The 14630-nt window shown below is 42.4% G+C and overlaps 1 protein-coding gene across 9 annotated transcripts in view; it reads right to left on the bottom strand.

The window, feature by feature from the left end:
* The window catches only part of MAST2 (microtubule associated serine/threonine kinase 2), a 220007-nt gene that overhangs the window by 81284 nt on the left and 124093 nt on the right, over positions 1–14630 (bottom strand). The window lies entirely within an intron of this gene.

The raw sequence follows: 14630 nt of genomic DNA, 5'->3' as shown, positions 1-14630 counted from the left end.
CCATGGGAGACCAGGAGAAGTACCTGGCTCCTGCCATCGGATCGGCGCGGTGCGCCGGCCGCAGCGCACCTACCGCGGCGGCCATTGGAGGGTGAACCAACGGCAAAAGGAAGACCTTTCTCTCTGTCTCTCTCTCTCACTGTCCACTCTGCCTGTCAAAAAAAAAAAAAAAAAAAGAAAAGAAAAAGAAAAACTGCTAAGAAAAATTAAGAAGAGCAATATAAAAGAGCTTATAAAAACTCAGTATTATCGAGGTAGCGATTCTCCCTGAAACTAATCTATAAATTAAAAATAATCCTGGGGGCCGGCGCCATGGCTCACTTGGTTAATCCTCCACCTGCAGCGCCAGTATCCCATATGGGCGCAGGTTCTAGTCCCAGTTGCTCCTCTTCCAGGCCAGCTCTCTGCTGTGGCCTGGGAGGGCAGTCAAGGATGGCCCAAGTGCTTGGGCCCCTGCATCCACATGGGGAGACCAGGAAGAAGCACCTGGCTCCTGGCTTCGGATTGGCTCAGCAATGTCTGTAGCGGCCATTTGGGAAGTGAACCAACGGAAGGAAGACCTTTCTCTCTGTCTCTCTCACTGTCTATAACTCTGTCAAATAAATTTTTAAAAATTAAAAAAAAGTAATCCTTACCAAATTCTCTTAGGCTCTCTTGTAGAAACTGACAGCTGATCTTCAAATTTATATGCAAACCAAAGCAGTCAAAACAGATGAACTAATTTTGAAAACCAAGTACAAAGTTGAAGATTTACAAACTGATTTAAAATTTTACTACAAAGGCAGGTATTTAGGATGCTTGCATCCCATATTGGAGTGCCAGGGTTCAAGTCCCAGCTCCTTTCCCAAGTCCAGCTTCCTGCTAATGTGCTCCTTGGGTGACAGCAGGTGATGGCGCAGAGAGTTGGGTCTCTGACACTCATGTGGGATACCTGGATTGAATTCCTGACTGCCTGCTTTAATCTGGTCCAGACCTGGCTGTTGGGGGCATTTGAAGAATAAGCCAGTGAATGGGAGCACTCCACCTGTGTCTCTTTTTCTCTCAAAGGAATCCCATATTTGAGTGCCTGGGATTGGGTTCCACCTCCACTCCAATCCAGCTCCTTGTAATCCCTGGAAGGTAGTAGATGATGCCTCACATACTTTGCTCCCTACTGCCCAGATGTGGGATTCAGAAGGAGTTCCTGGCTTCTTCCTTTGACCTGGCCCACCCTGGCAGTTGTGGATATTTGGGGAGTTAACTAACAAATGGAAGATCTCTGTCTCTCTCAAATAAACAATTAAACTTTTTCAAAATGCCACATCAATCAAAGACAGTATTAAATTGGACAAGGATAGGTGCAGAGATGAATGTAACAAAAGTGAATATAGAAATAAACCATCAGGGCCAGTGCTGCAGCATAGTAGGTTAAGCCTCTGGCTACAGCACCGGTATTGTATATGGAGACCAGTTCAAATCCTGGCTGCTCCACTTCCGATTCAGCTCCCTGCTGATGGCCAAGTCTTTGGGCCCCTGCTTCCGCATGTGAGACCTGAAAGAAGCTCTTGGCTCCTGGCTTCAGCCTGACCCAGTTCCAGCTGTTGCAGCTATTTGGGGAGTGAACCAGTAGATGCAAGACCTCTCTCTCTGTCTCTCCCTCTGCCTCTCAAATAAATAAATAAATCTTTAAAAAGGGGGGATAAATTTTAAAAAAAAAAAGGAAAGAAATCATTAACCACCATGGTTAGTTGATTGGAATAAAGGCACAAGGATTCAATAGAAAATCAATAAAATCTCCTTTTCAACAAATTATGCTGAACAATTGGACAGTTATATAGAAAGAAAATTTAAAAAAAGACCTTCAGGGCCAGCACTGTGGCATATAGGTTAAGCCTCCACTTGCAGTGCCAGCATCCCATATGAACGCCAATTCCAGTCCTGGCTGCTCCACTTCCAATCCAGCTCCCTGCTAATGATCTTGTAAAGCGGTGGAAGATGATCTCAATGCTTTGACCCTACACTCATATGGGAGACCTAGAAGAAGCTCTTGGCTCCCGGCTTGAGATTGGCCCAGCTCCAGCTATTGCAGCTATTTGGGGAGTGAACCAGCAGATGAAGACTCTCTCTGCCTCTGCCTCTCTGTAACTCTGCCTTTCAAATAAATAAATCTTAAGAAAAAAAAATTAGTGTTCACGAGTTCATGGAAGAACTGACTCTTACACACTGCTGGTGAAAACAGCTTGTTATTTTCGGTTTTTAAAAATATTTATTTTTATTTATTTATTTATTTTTGACAGGCAGAGTGGACAGTGAGAGAGAGAGAGACAGAGAGAAAGATCTTCCTTTGCCGTTGGTTCACCCTCCAATGGCCGCCGCGGCTGGCGCGCTGCGGCCGGCGCACCGCACCGATCCAATGGCAGGAGCCAGGTGCTTCTCCTGGTCTCCCATGCGGGTGCAGGGCCCAAGGACCTGGGCCATCCTCCACTGCACTCCCTGGCCACAGCAGAGAGCTGGCCTGGAAGAGGGGCAACCGGGACAGAATCTGGCACCCCGACCGGGACTAGAACCCAGTGTGCCAGCGCCGCAAGGCGGAGGATTAGCCTAGTGAGCCGTGGCGCCGGCCAAAATATTTATTCATTTTTTATTTTTATTCATTCAAAGTCATGACAGAGACAGTGACAGATTTTCCATCTGCTGGTTCACTCCCCAAATTGCCCCAACAGCAAGGGCTGGGACAGGCTGAAGCTAGGAGCCAAGAACTTCATTCAGGTCTCCCACACAGGTGTCAGGGATCCAAGCACTTAAGCCATAATCTACTGTCTCCCAGGATGTGTTAGTAGGAAGCCGGATTAGAAGCAAACAGTAAGGACTTGAACTGGCACTCGTAAGATATGAGATGTGGACATCACATGTGCTTGCTTAACCTGTTGTACCACAGCACTGGCCCCAGGGTAGAGTTCTTTTAAAAAGGTAAACATAGATTTACCATACAACACAATTCAATTCCCAAGTCTACCCACAAGAAATGAAAAGCTATGTCCACACAAATGTCCACTGCAACATTACATAATAGTCCCAAATTAGAAGCAACCCAACTGTCCATCAACTGGTAAACAGAACAAGAGAAATCTGGTCTGTTTAATAATGGAACATTATTCAACAATAGAAAGGAATAAATTCTAAAATGTGCCACATTTCAAAAACATTATGCTAAAGGAAGAAAGCCAGAAGTAAAAAAACTCTAAAGTATATTATTCCATTTATATGAAAAATGTCAGAAACAGCAAATTTGTTAGAACCAAAGAACAAATCAGTGGTTGCTTAAGGCTGGGAACAGAAGCAATAAGATTAACTACAATTGGGTATAGGAGACTTTTTGGGTGATGGAAGTATTCTAAATTGTTTTAAAGGTTTATTAATTTATTTGAAAGTCAGTTACAGAAAGACAGATCTTCCATCCGCTGGTTCATTCCCCAGATAGCCAACACTGGGCCACATGGAAGCCAGGACTCAGGAGCTTCATCTGAGTCTTCCACATGGGTGTCAAGGGCCTAAATATTTATGCTATCTTCTGCTGCTTTCCCCAATTAGGCGGGAGCTGCAGCAGAAGCGGAGCAGCTAGGACACAAACCATTGCCCAAATGAGATGCCAGCATCACAGGCAGTGACCTTACCTGCTACACCATCATGCTGGCCCTAAGTACTGTAAATTTAGATTATGGTGATAACTATACAATTCCATAAATGTAGTAAAAGATCACTCACTTATTTACAGTAGCTAGGTTTTGCTGCACTGTATGTAGATTATATCTCATACTTTTTTTTATGTGTACACATGTACAGGCCCTTGAAGCTGTACCTGATATACTTAGTGGACTTAAGGATTCTTCTTCCTCCCCTTCCTTCCTGAATAATTGTCTAGAAGCCATTAGATGATGATGGAGGGAGGTACCTGACATGAAACGTCAGACTGGTGAGGGATAAGGGAATTGTCTTCTTAGAGAATGTTACTTGGCTTGAGGTGCTGGGGATTCAATGAGGTGAGGAAGACACACACACAGATTGCAAAAGGAGATTGGTTACATACAAAAAGAAACGATCAAGTAATCCACGTAAGACTGAGAAATAGGGGCCGGCGCCATGGCTCACTTGGTTAATCCTCTGCCTGTGGTGCCGGCATCCCATATGGGTACCAGGTTCTAGTCCCGGTTGCTCCTCTTCCAGTCCAGCTCTCTGCTGTGGCCCAGGAAGGCAGTGGAGGATGGCCCAAGTGCTTGGGCCCCTGCACCCACATGGGAGACCAGGAGGAGGCACCTGGTTTCTGGCTTCAGATTGGCACAGTGCGCCGGCCTTAGCACCCATTTTGGGGGTAAACCAATGGAAGGAAGACCTTTCTCTCTCTCTCTCTCTCTCTCTCTCTCTCTCAGTGTCTAACTCTGCCTGTCAACAAAACAAAAAACAAAACAAAAAGACTGGGAAATAAATTCTTCATCCTTATGGAACATTTTAATATGACTTTTCAGCTGTCCACATAGCAGGCATGGAAAGCCAAGATATCATGGGAAAAAAAAAAAAAAAGACCTAAATGAATGATCTCTGTGAGTGAGATCCCAGTGGAAAGAACGGGGCCATCAAAGAAGGAGGTACCCTTCTCCGAAGGGAGGAGAGAACTTCCACTTTGACTATGACCCTATCGGAATAAGATCAAAGTCAGCGAACTCTAAAGGCTTCCATAGCCCTGGCAACTCATGACTAGAGCCTAGGGAGATTACTGACGCCATGAACAGGAGTGTCAAATTGTTAAATCAGCAACAGGAATCACTGTGTACTTACACCCCATGTGGGATCTGTCCCTAATGTGTCGTCTAAAGCGAAGTGATGCTATAACTAGTACTGAAACAGTATTTTTATACTTTGCGTTTCTGTGTGGGCACAAACTGATGAGGTCTTTACTAATTATATACTGAATTGATCTTCTGTTTATAAAGAGAATTGGAAATGAAAAAAAAACAACCTGGTGTTAAAATGGAAACGGCATAGAAAATTAATTAATTTGAAAAAAAATTATGTAGGATCTCTGTCTTTAATGTGCTGTACATTGCTATTTAATGCTATAATTAGTAATCCAATGGTAGTTTTTTCACTTTATGTTGCTATATGGGCAAAATGTTGAAATCTTTACCTAATATATACTAAACTGATCTTCTGTATATAAAGAGAATTGAAAATGAATTTTTACATGAATGGAAGGGGAAAGGGAGCGGGAAAGGGGAGGGAGGGTTGCGGGCGGGAGGGAAGTTATGGGAGGGGGGAAGCCATTGTAACCCATAAGCTATACTTTGGAAATTTATATTCATTAAATAAAAGTTTAATAAATGAAAAAAAAAAAGAAATTTTAGCTCGAGAATTTAAAAAAAAAAAAAAAGATACCATCCCTCACCTATCAGACTGGCAAAAATTCATAAGCTTGAGGATACATGTGGCAGGCAAGACTATGAGCAAATGAAACATTCTCCTACACTGCTGGTGGAACTGCAAAATGGTATAACCACTATGGAGGGAAACTGGGCAATATGTAATAAAACTACATATATATTTATTCTTTGATTTGGTGAGCTCATTGCCAGGAATTTATATCCTCAAGATACACCTCCAACAATATGAAAATACATATTCCTTAACAAATAAAATCATGAAAATTAATTACTTATATGTTTGAATCTATCCCTAGCATGTTAGTTCTTTGACACTAAGACTTTCTAACTCTGAACCCACCCTATGTACCAAGATGAGAGATAATCAGGATCAGCACTGATCCCTTTTCTTATAGCATCTCCAGGGACAGAGAAACTGCTGCCTTCAATCTGTATTTCTCAGAGCCTCAGTCCATCATAAACCGCCCAGATGACTACCATAGACACTTCCTTTCTCTACATGGGCCAAGGCGTTCCTCAGCTGAACATTCAGGTAACTACTTTTACACACACACACACACACACACGCCACACCTCTCACCCTTGCACTGCTCTAGGCAAACAACTTTCACTACAAAGCAGTAGGCTAGCAAGTATGAAACACTGACCAAGAAACTGGCAACACTCAGGCCTTGTAGAAGGCTGAAAAGAACAAGTATAGCTGAGTTGACCAGGTGCTCAAGTGTACCTCACAGTAAATAAACGGATAACGAAGGGAAAATTGTTTTTATATTAGTGTTGTGGGTAATAATGGGAAAAGGAATGCAAAGTCTTAATAAAATAATAGATCTAGGTGGTAATAATTATCAATGGCAGCTGCTATCAAAATAAGAGACCTGGGGGCTGGCACTGTGGTGTATCAGGTAAAGCTGCCGGCCTGCAGTGCCAGCAACCCATATGGGCACTGGTTCAAGTCCCAGCTGCTACAATTCCAATCCCGCTCCCTGCTAATGTGCCTAGGAAAGCAGCAGAGGATGGCCCAAGTCCTTGGGGTCCCTGCACCCATGTGGGAGACCTGAGAGAAGCTCTTGGCTCCTGGCTTCGCCTTGGCCCAACCCTGGCCACTGAGGTCATTTGGGAAGTAAACCAGCAGATGGAAGATCTCTCTTTGTCTTTGTCCCCCTCGCCCCCTCTCTCTCTCTGCCTTTCAAAGAAATAAATCTTTTAAACAAAGAGATCTGATACTATTTGCCTTCTGACAGATGTACACTGTCCCAACTACTAAGTATTCTTTATAATCTCCCCACCCTCAAACCAGCATCAGATCAAGCTCCCAGCTGATAAGAACTGTAGAGGTCATAAGAACATGTCAAATAACCTCTCAGGGATACAACCTGTGAAATCCAGGATATGGGAAAGTCTACAAGGACAAACAACTCAGATTCTGTAACAAATTAATTGTAAGAAAAACTATTTAAGAGTGGGTGGGGTGAAGAGACCAGGAGCAGATGTTTGGCACAGAGGTTAAAGCTGCCTCTTGAAATGCCGACTTCGCATATCAGGGTTCAAGTCTCAACTCCACTCCTGATCCCAGTGACTGCTAACGTGCACTTTGGCATGCAACAGTGATGACCAAGTAATTAGGTTCCTTCTACTGTTGTGGGAGACCCTGACTTACTTCCTGGCTACCAGCTTCAGCCTGGCCCAGCCTCAGCTGCCATGGCCATTTGGGGAATAAACCAGCAGTTGAAGTTCTCTTTCTGTTTCTTTCAAATTGGGGGTAAAAATGGAGTGACTAGATATCCCAATTTGTCCAAGATAATCTAGGGTTATACCTGTTGTCTCAGTATAATTATTAGTAGAATCTTTATTTATTATCAACAATTTCCTAGTTTAGATAATAAATGGTCACCATATTTAAGTAACATTTATCAGATGTACTATGTTGATATAGTTTAGCTACTGACTCTAAAACACCAACTATTAAAAATTATTTGAACACTATCTAGATACATGCTGATATTCATAAAATTGCTATTTATTGTTTTAGATATGCCGATGGCACTGTAGTTATGTGTTTAAAGAGTTCCTAGCTTTAGAGATATAAGCTGAAATATTTACAGATGAAATGACATGAAGTTTGGGTTTTGCTTCAAAATAATTGGGGGGGTGGGATGAAGATAATATTATGAGTAGATAATATAGACTCTGGGTATATAATCGTACTCTCTTTACTTTTAAAATGTTTTTGAGATATTTCCATAATACAACATTTAATTCAGTGAACAAAATACTCCTGGGGCTGGCATTGTGGCACAGCAGGTAAAGCCACCACCTGTGATGCTAGCACCCCATATGGGCACCAGTTTGAGTTCCAGCTGCTCCACTTTCAATCCAGCTCCCTGATAATAGCCTGGGAAAAGCAGTGAGACATGGCCCAAGTGGAAGACCCAGAAAAAGCTCCTGACTCCTGGCTTAGGGCTGGCCAAGCCCCAGCTATTGTGGCCATCTGGAGAGTGAACCAGTGGATGGAAGATCTCTTTCTCTGTCTCTTCCTCTCTCTCTCTAAAATTCTGACTTCCAAATAAATAAATCCTAAAAAATAAATAAATAAAAACCAAAATATGCCAAGTTCCACAAACAGAAATAGCCTAGAAAGCTTTAGATTCCTGCTCTTAAACCAAAAGCAAGCATTTGGCATGCAGCCAAATAAAATTATCTTTATACAGAGTCAACTAAAGCCAGGTCTATGGGAAATTTCTTACCATACAAATCTTCTGAGATTAAGTCATAGCTAGTATTTTTTATTAATTTATATTCCCATATTTTTAAAGATTTATTTGAAAGAATTACAGAGAGGCAGAGGCAGAGAAACAGAAAAAGAGATCTTCCATCTGCTGGTTCATTCCCCAGATGGCCACAAGAGCAAGAGCTGTGCTTATCCAAAGCCAGGAGCTTCTTTTGGGTCTCCCAAGTGGATGTAAGGGCCCAAGGACTTGGGCCATCCTCCACTGCTTTTCAAGGCCATAGCAGAGAGCTGGATCATAAGTGGAGCAGCCGGGACTTGAACCAATGCCTATATGAGATGTCAGCACAGCAGACAGTGGCTTTACCTGCTACACCACAGCACCTGCCCCTATTTCCATTTTTTTTTTTTTCTTTTAACAAAAAAGTATTTTGCCTTCCTCAAGAACAGTCACTTTTCCTGAAGATATTCTGAAGCTATTCCTTCTCTGACTGACAGACATGGAAAAATGAATCACCTTTAAATACTTAAAAAAAAATTTATTTATTTATTTGAAAAAGTTACACAGAGAGAGGGGAGGGAGGGAGGGTAGGAGGGAGAGGGAGAGAGAGAGAGAGGGAGAGGGAGGGAGGGTAGGAGGGAGAGAAAGAGAGAGAGAGAGGTGTCTTCCATCTGCTGGTTCACTCCCCAATTGGCTGCAACGGCCTGAGCTGTGCCAATCCAAAGCCAGGAGCCAGGAACTTCCTCTGGGTCCTCCCACATGGATGCAAGGGCCCAGGGACTTGGGCCATCTTCTACTGCTTTCCCAGGCCATAGCAGAGAGCTGGATAGCAAGTCGAGCAGCCAGGACACGAATCAGCCCATAAGGGAGGCCAGCACTGCAGGCAGCAGCTGTACCCACTACACCACAGCGTCAGCCCCTAAATACTTTTTTTTAAACAGGGATTTACTCATGCATTCACTGGTTCACACTCCAAATGACTGCAACAGCCAGGATTGGATCAGGCTAAAGCCAGGAACCTGGAATTCCAGCCAGGTCTCCTACCTAGGTGGAAGGGACCCACGTACTCAGGTGATCATCTGCTGCCTTTCCGGGTGCATTAGCAGGAAGCTGGATTGTAAGCAATATAGCAGGACTCTGATAGGTACTCCAAATATGGGATGGATATGGGATGCATCACATAAGTGGTGGCCTAACCAGCTACACGACAACAACAGTCTCACCTTCAAATACTTTTGATGTACTTTTTGTTGCCAAAAATTGTCACTTATAGATGAATATAATTTAGACTCCTCATTTTCATCCAGATCTGGTGAACCCTACTAGGCTACTTTTCAGTAGCAGCAACTATTGAGCCTGCATGTAAGGGCAGGAGGGAACCCAGCAACCACCACTTTATTTTGGTCAATGATAAAGTTTCCATGGTAAGGATATATGCTAAGTGGTACCTTGAGCTATCCATGGGAAAAAGAGAACATGAGAAAATCAATGGAAGCAAAAGGAAATTAGGGGCAGGAATCATGGCTTAGCAAATTAAGCCCCAGCCTACAATGCCTGCATCCCATATCAGCATGCTAGCCACGTCCCGGTTACATGGTTTCCAATCCAGCTTGTTGCTAATGTGTCTGAGAAGGAAACATGATGGCCCAAGTACTTGGGTACCTACCATTCATATGAGAGACTCAGATGGAGCTCCTGGCTCCTAGCTGTTGTGGCCATTTGGGACATGAACGAGCAGAAGAAAGATTCTCACTTTCTCTGCCTTTCAAATAAATAAATCTTTTTTTTAAAAAAAAGGAAAATTAATAGAAGCAAAATAAAGCACTGATGATCAGCAGCAAGTGATTTTTCCAACAACGGCAGCCCAGATAACATTCCGAACAATCTTACATGTATTGACTAATTTCATCCTTATTGCAACTCCTGAAATACTATCACCATCCCGTTTTAACAATGTGGTAAACAGAGGTGTAGAGAAGTAAAGGAATTTGCCTACAATCCGTTAGTAGCGGGAATAGGAGAAAAGAACAAGTTCTGAAGATGTTTCTCTTTTGGAATTGCTTTGAACAGAAGTTTTTTAAAAAGACAAGAAAAGCAGGTGTTAGTAAAATGAACACAGTGCTTTCTCTTTGGCATGAAATAATCTTGACAATACCACAAAAAAGTTTCAAAAACTGCCTCAATTTAGAGGCAACCCAAAGGAATGCCTGTCTTTTCCATAAAAGTCTACAAAAAGACTCCCACACGTATGACACAGGAGAGGCCTGAGGCAAGCTAAATGAGCAAACTCCTTGCTGCTAAAGATGTTCAAGCATAGGCTGAATTTATGGGGTTTTTTTTTTTGCTTGTCACTGTATAGAAGGTAATCGTATGCTGCAGAAAGCAGGCTAAAATCAGAATTTTTTAATATAAAGATGGCTCTAAAAAGGATTTCTTGCTGAAAACTTTCCCACTTTAAAGCCAACAAAGTCTATGCCAATTCAAAACTGACTAAACATCTAAGTCATTTTGTGTTCAACAAAGTTACTAATACCAAACTTCTATGCTCAGCAGGCTTACAGCTGGGCCAGTGGAAAGCCAGAGACACAACTGCCTTCTCTCTCTTAGATATAAATCTATCACCTTGGGAAAAGACTTGGGCCTATAAATTACTTAGGTTCAGAACACACTATATTACATATGTTACATCTTGGATGCAGTAGCAAAACAGCACAGTTGTTAAGAACCTGATCTCTGGGGGCCAGTGTTGTGGTGCAGAGGGTTAAGCTGCCACCTCCACTGCTGGAATCCCACATGAGCGCTGGTTCAAGTCTTGGCTGCTCCACTTCCGGATCCATACACCTGAGAAGGCAGTGGAAGATGGCCCAAGTACCTGGACCCCTGCACTGACGTGGGAGACCTAGATGGAATTCTAGGTTCCTGACTTCAGCCTGGTCCAGCCCCAGCTGTTGCAGCTATTTGGGGAGTGAATCCACAGACAGAAAAACTCTCATTAACTTTGATTTTCAAACAAATAAATAAATCTTTAAAAAAAAAATCCTGATCTCTGAAGTATTGGTTTTAATCCTAGTTCTGCCAATTATCAACTGAATTACCTTGAGAAATTTATTTAATTTCTCTGTGCTCTCAAGTTCCTCATGTGTAAAAAGAGAAAAAAATAACATCTATCTCATAGAATTGGTGTGAGGATACAATCATCTGCATAATGCGAAGCACTTAGAACAATGCCACAGACTTTATTAAATATATACTACTTAATTGTATATGTTTCATTAGAAACATAACAGCAAATGGGTTAAGAGTACAAATATTAGATTTTGCTGCTCTGAGGTTGAACACCAGTTTCTACTGCTTACTAATAATCTCTTTTACCTCTCTGAACCACAGTATTTTAATCTATAAATTAGTTTTTCTTGGGGTCGGCATTGTATATAGCAGGTAAAGCTGCTGCCTGCTCCATTTCCAATTCAGCTCCCTGCAAATGCACCTGGGAAAGCAGCAGCAGATGGCCCAAGTGCGTGGATCCCTACTACTCACTTGGGAGACCCAGAAGAAGTTCCTGGTTCCTGGCTTTGGCCTGGCCCAGCCCCAGCCATTGTAGCAATCTGGGAAGAGAACGAGCAGATGGGAGATTCTCTCTTTCTCTTTCTTTCTCCCTCTCTTTAACTCTGCCCTTCAAACAAATAAAATTAATCTAATAAAATTAGATTGAGTTGAATTATTCTACCCCATCAGGTAATTTTGAAGACTAAATATATTCAACATGTATTCATAGAAACCATTTAGAAAAAATGCTTCATACAGTGAATCCTCAGTGAACCTTACCTATTCTTTTTCTTTTGTTATTTCATCAACTTTTCTTGATTTAGCAAGCTATAATAAAAAGAATCTGTCCTGCCTCTTCTCAGCTTATCTAACATGTGAAACAGCCCACCAATAATCTGATGAAGCAATAACCATTTCTGAAGATATACACATGTGTCCAAAGTGTTAGGAAGGGGGTCAGTGGTGTGGCATAGTAGATTAAGCTTCTGCCTGCAGCGGCAACATCCCATATGGGTGCTGGTTCATGTCCCAGCTGCTCCTCTTCCAATCCAGCTCTCTGCTTATGGCCTGGGAAAGCAGTGGAAGACGGCCCAATTGCTTGGGCCCCTGCACCCACGTGGGAGACCTGGAGGAAGCTCCTGGCTCCTGGTTTCAGATCAGTCCAGCTCTGGCTGCTGTGGCCATTTGGGGAGTGAACAAGTGGGTGGAAGAGCTCTCTGTCTCCCTCTCTCTCTCTGTAACTCTCTCTCTCAAATAAATAAATAAAATATTAAACAACAACAACAATAACAAAGTGTTATTAGGTAGACTGTACTTCTACTCCTCACCATGATAGGGAAACAGAGACCAGATTTACCCTTGTGTTCTAAAAACCAAAAAAATCAGATGAAATGTGAGTATGTGAAACACTTTTCAGACATCAGACAGAAGGGAACTACAAGGGTACTTCAAAGATTCATGGAAAATGAAATTAAAAGATAAGTTTATAATGGTGTAAGATCTTCTGAACAGCTCTTCCTTTTCAATTCCTCCTTTGCTAGTTCCTCATAACCTCTAAAGAGTAGATGGTTCTAGGACTCTGTCACTGGACATCTCTGCCCTCTCTAGCAATAGTCATTCATTGAATGAGCTCATAAATGTAATGATTTATATCAATTATATGCTATCATTTTCTAATTATATAGCTTTGATAATGCCCTTGCATATTTTTCACTGAATGTCTAACTAGCTATCTTTAGGGATTCCCAGTCTCCGTTCATGATAACCTAAATTTTCTAGAAGTTTAGCCCAAATTCTTCAGTCATTCTTTTTTCTCCTCAAACCCTACATCTAATCCATCAGAAAATCCCCTCTAGTCTACTCTGAAATATAATCCCTAAATCTGACCCCATCTTACCATCTGCACCATCATGGTTTTAAACAAACCTTGTCTCTTACCTAGAGTACACAGTAGTCTTCTAACTACACATGGCCAAAGTGATCCTTTTGTGCTAAAGTCAAACTGTGATGTACTTCTGCTTTAAACTCTCCAATGGCTGAGCCCTGGCTGCTCCACTTCTGATCCAGCTCCCTGCTAATGTGCCTGGGAAAGCAGAAGACGATGGCCCAAGTATCTGGGCCCCTGACACCCATATGGGAGACTGGATAAAGTTCCTGGCTTCTGGCTTCAGCCTGGTCCAGCCCTGGCTATTGCAGCCATTTGGGGAGTGAACCAGCAGATGGAAGATTCTCTATCTCTTCCTCTTTCTGTGTAACTCTTTCAAATAAATAAAATAAATCTCAAACAAAACAAAGAAATAAGGTTCTTAGAAGTTCTACTTAGGGGCTGACACTGTGGCGTAATGGGTAAAGCTGCCACCTACAGTGCTGGCATCCCATATGGGTGCTGCTTCAAGTCCCGGCTGCTCTTCTTCCAATCCAGCTCTCTCCTATGGCCTGAGAAAGCAATAGAGGCTGGGCCAAGTGCTTGGGGCCCTGCACCCATACGGGAGACCCAGAAGAAGTTCCTGGCTCCTGGCTTTGGTTCAGCACAGCTGCCAACTGGGGAGTGAACCAGTGGATGGAAGACCTCTCTCTGTCTCTCTGTCTCTCCTTCTCTTGCCTTCTCTCTCTCTGAAACTCTGACTTTCAAATAAACAAATAAATCTTAAAAAAAAAAAATTTGGCTCTCCACTACAACTTAGACCACACTTCTCAATACCTAACTTATTCTGCACTAGCTTCAGTGGACTCTGTGCCACACAAAGAACACATGAAACAAGCTCCAAATTAGTTGTCCTGGCACTTACTGCTGTCTCTGCCTAGAACATTCTTCTTCATATATCTCCATTCTGACTGTGTCTCATATCAGGTCTTTTCTCACAAGTCAAATTCCACTGAGGACCTCCACCAGTCACCTGATATAAAATGTCAATCCTGGCTTCCACATTCCCTTCTCCCCTTATCCTACTACATTTTTCTCAGTAGCACTTCATAGTCATATGTTTTATTATATATGTACTCATTAACTTACTTGTCTGCCTCCTTCTACTAGAATCTAAGCTCCTGAGGAAAGGGACTTTACTGCTTTGTGGTCACTGCTTTGTCGTCCATACCTAAAACGTGCCTAACACAAAATACATATACTCAGATAATGTTGGATATATGAAAACGAAAGCAGAAAGAAAGGGAAGAAGGACAACTTTCATCAACTTGAATAAATCATTTAACCTGTTTTAGACTCAGATTTTCCTATTTTCCTGAAGTGTAAAATGTGAGATTTGGACTTTTTAACTTTTAAAACTCTAGTATTCGATCATGCTATGGAGTGGTCACAGGCACAGTTCACAGAGATGTCCATGGTCAAGATATACTACGCGACTTTGTTCTAAAATTTGAACGTAGCAGAGGTCTGGGAATTCCTTCTACTCTTCTCTGTAATAGAGTCATGGCTCTCACTCAGTTT

The sequence above is a fragment of the Lepus europaeus genome, chromosome 5 (assembly GCF_033115175.1).
Source record: "Lepus europaeus isolate LE1 chromosome 5, mLepTim1.pri, whole genome shotgun sequence".
NCBI classification, from domain to species: Eukaryota; Metazoa; Chordata; class Mammalia; order Lagomorpha; family Leporidae; genus Lepus; species Lepus europaeus.
Note: the sequence above shows the minus strand (reverse complement) of the source record. Positions and strands in the feature narration are given on the sequence as shown.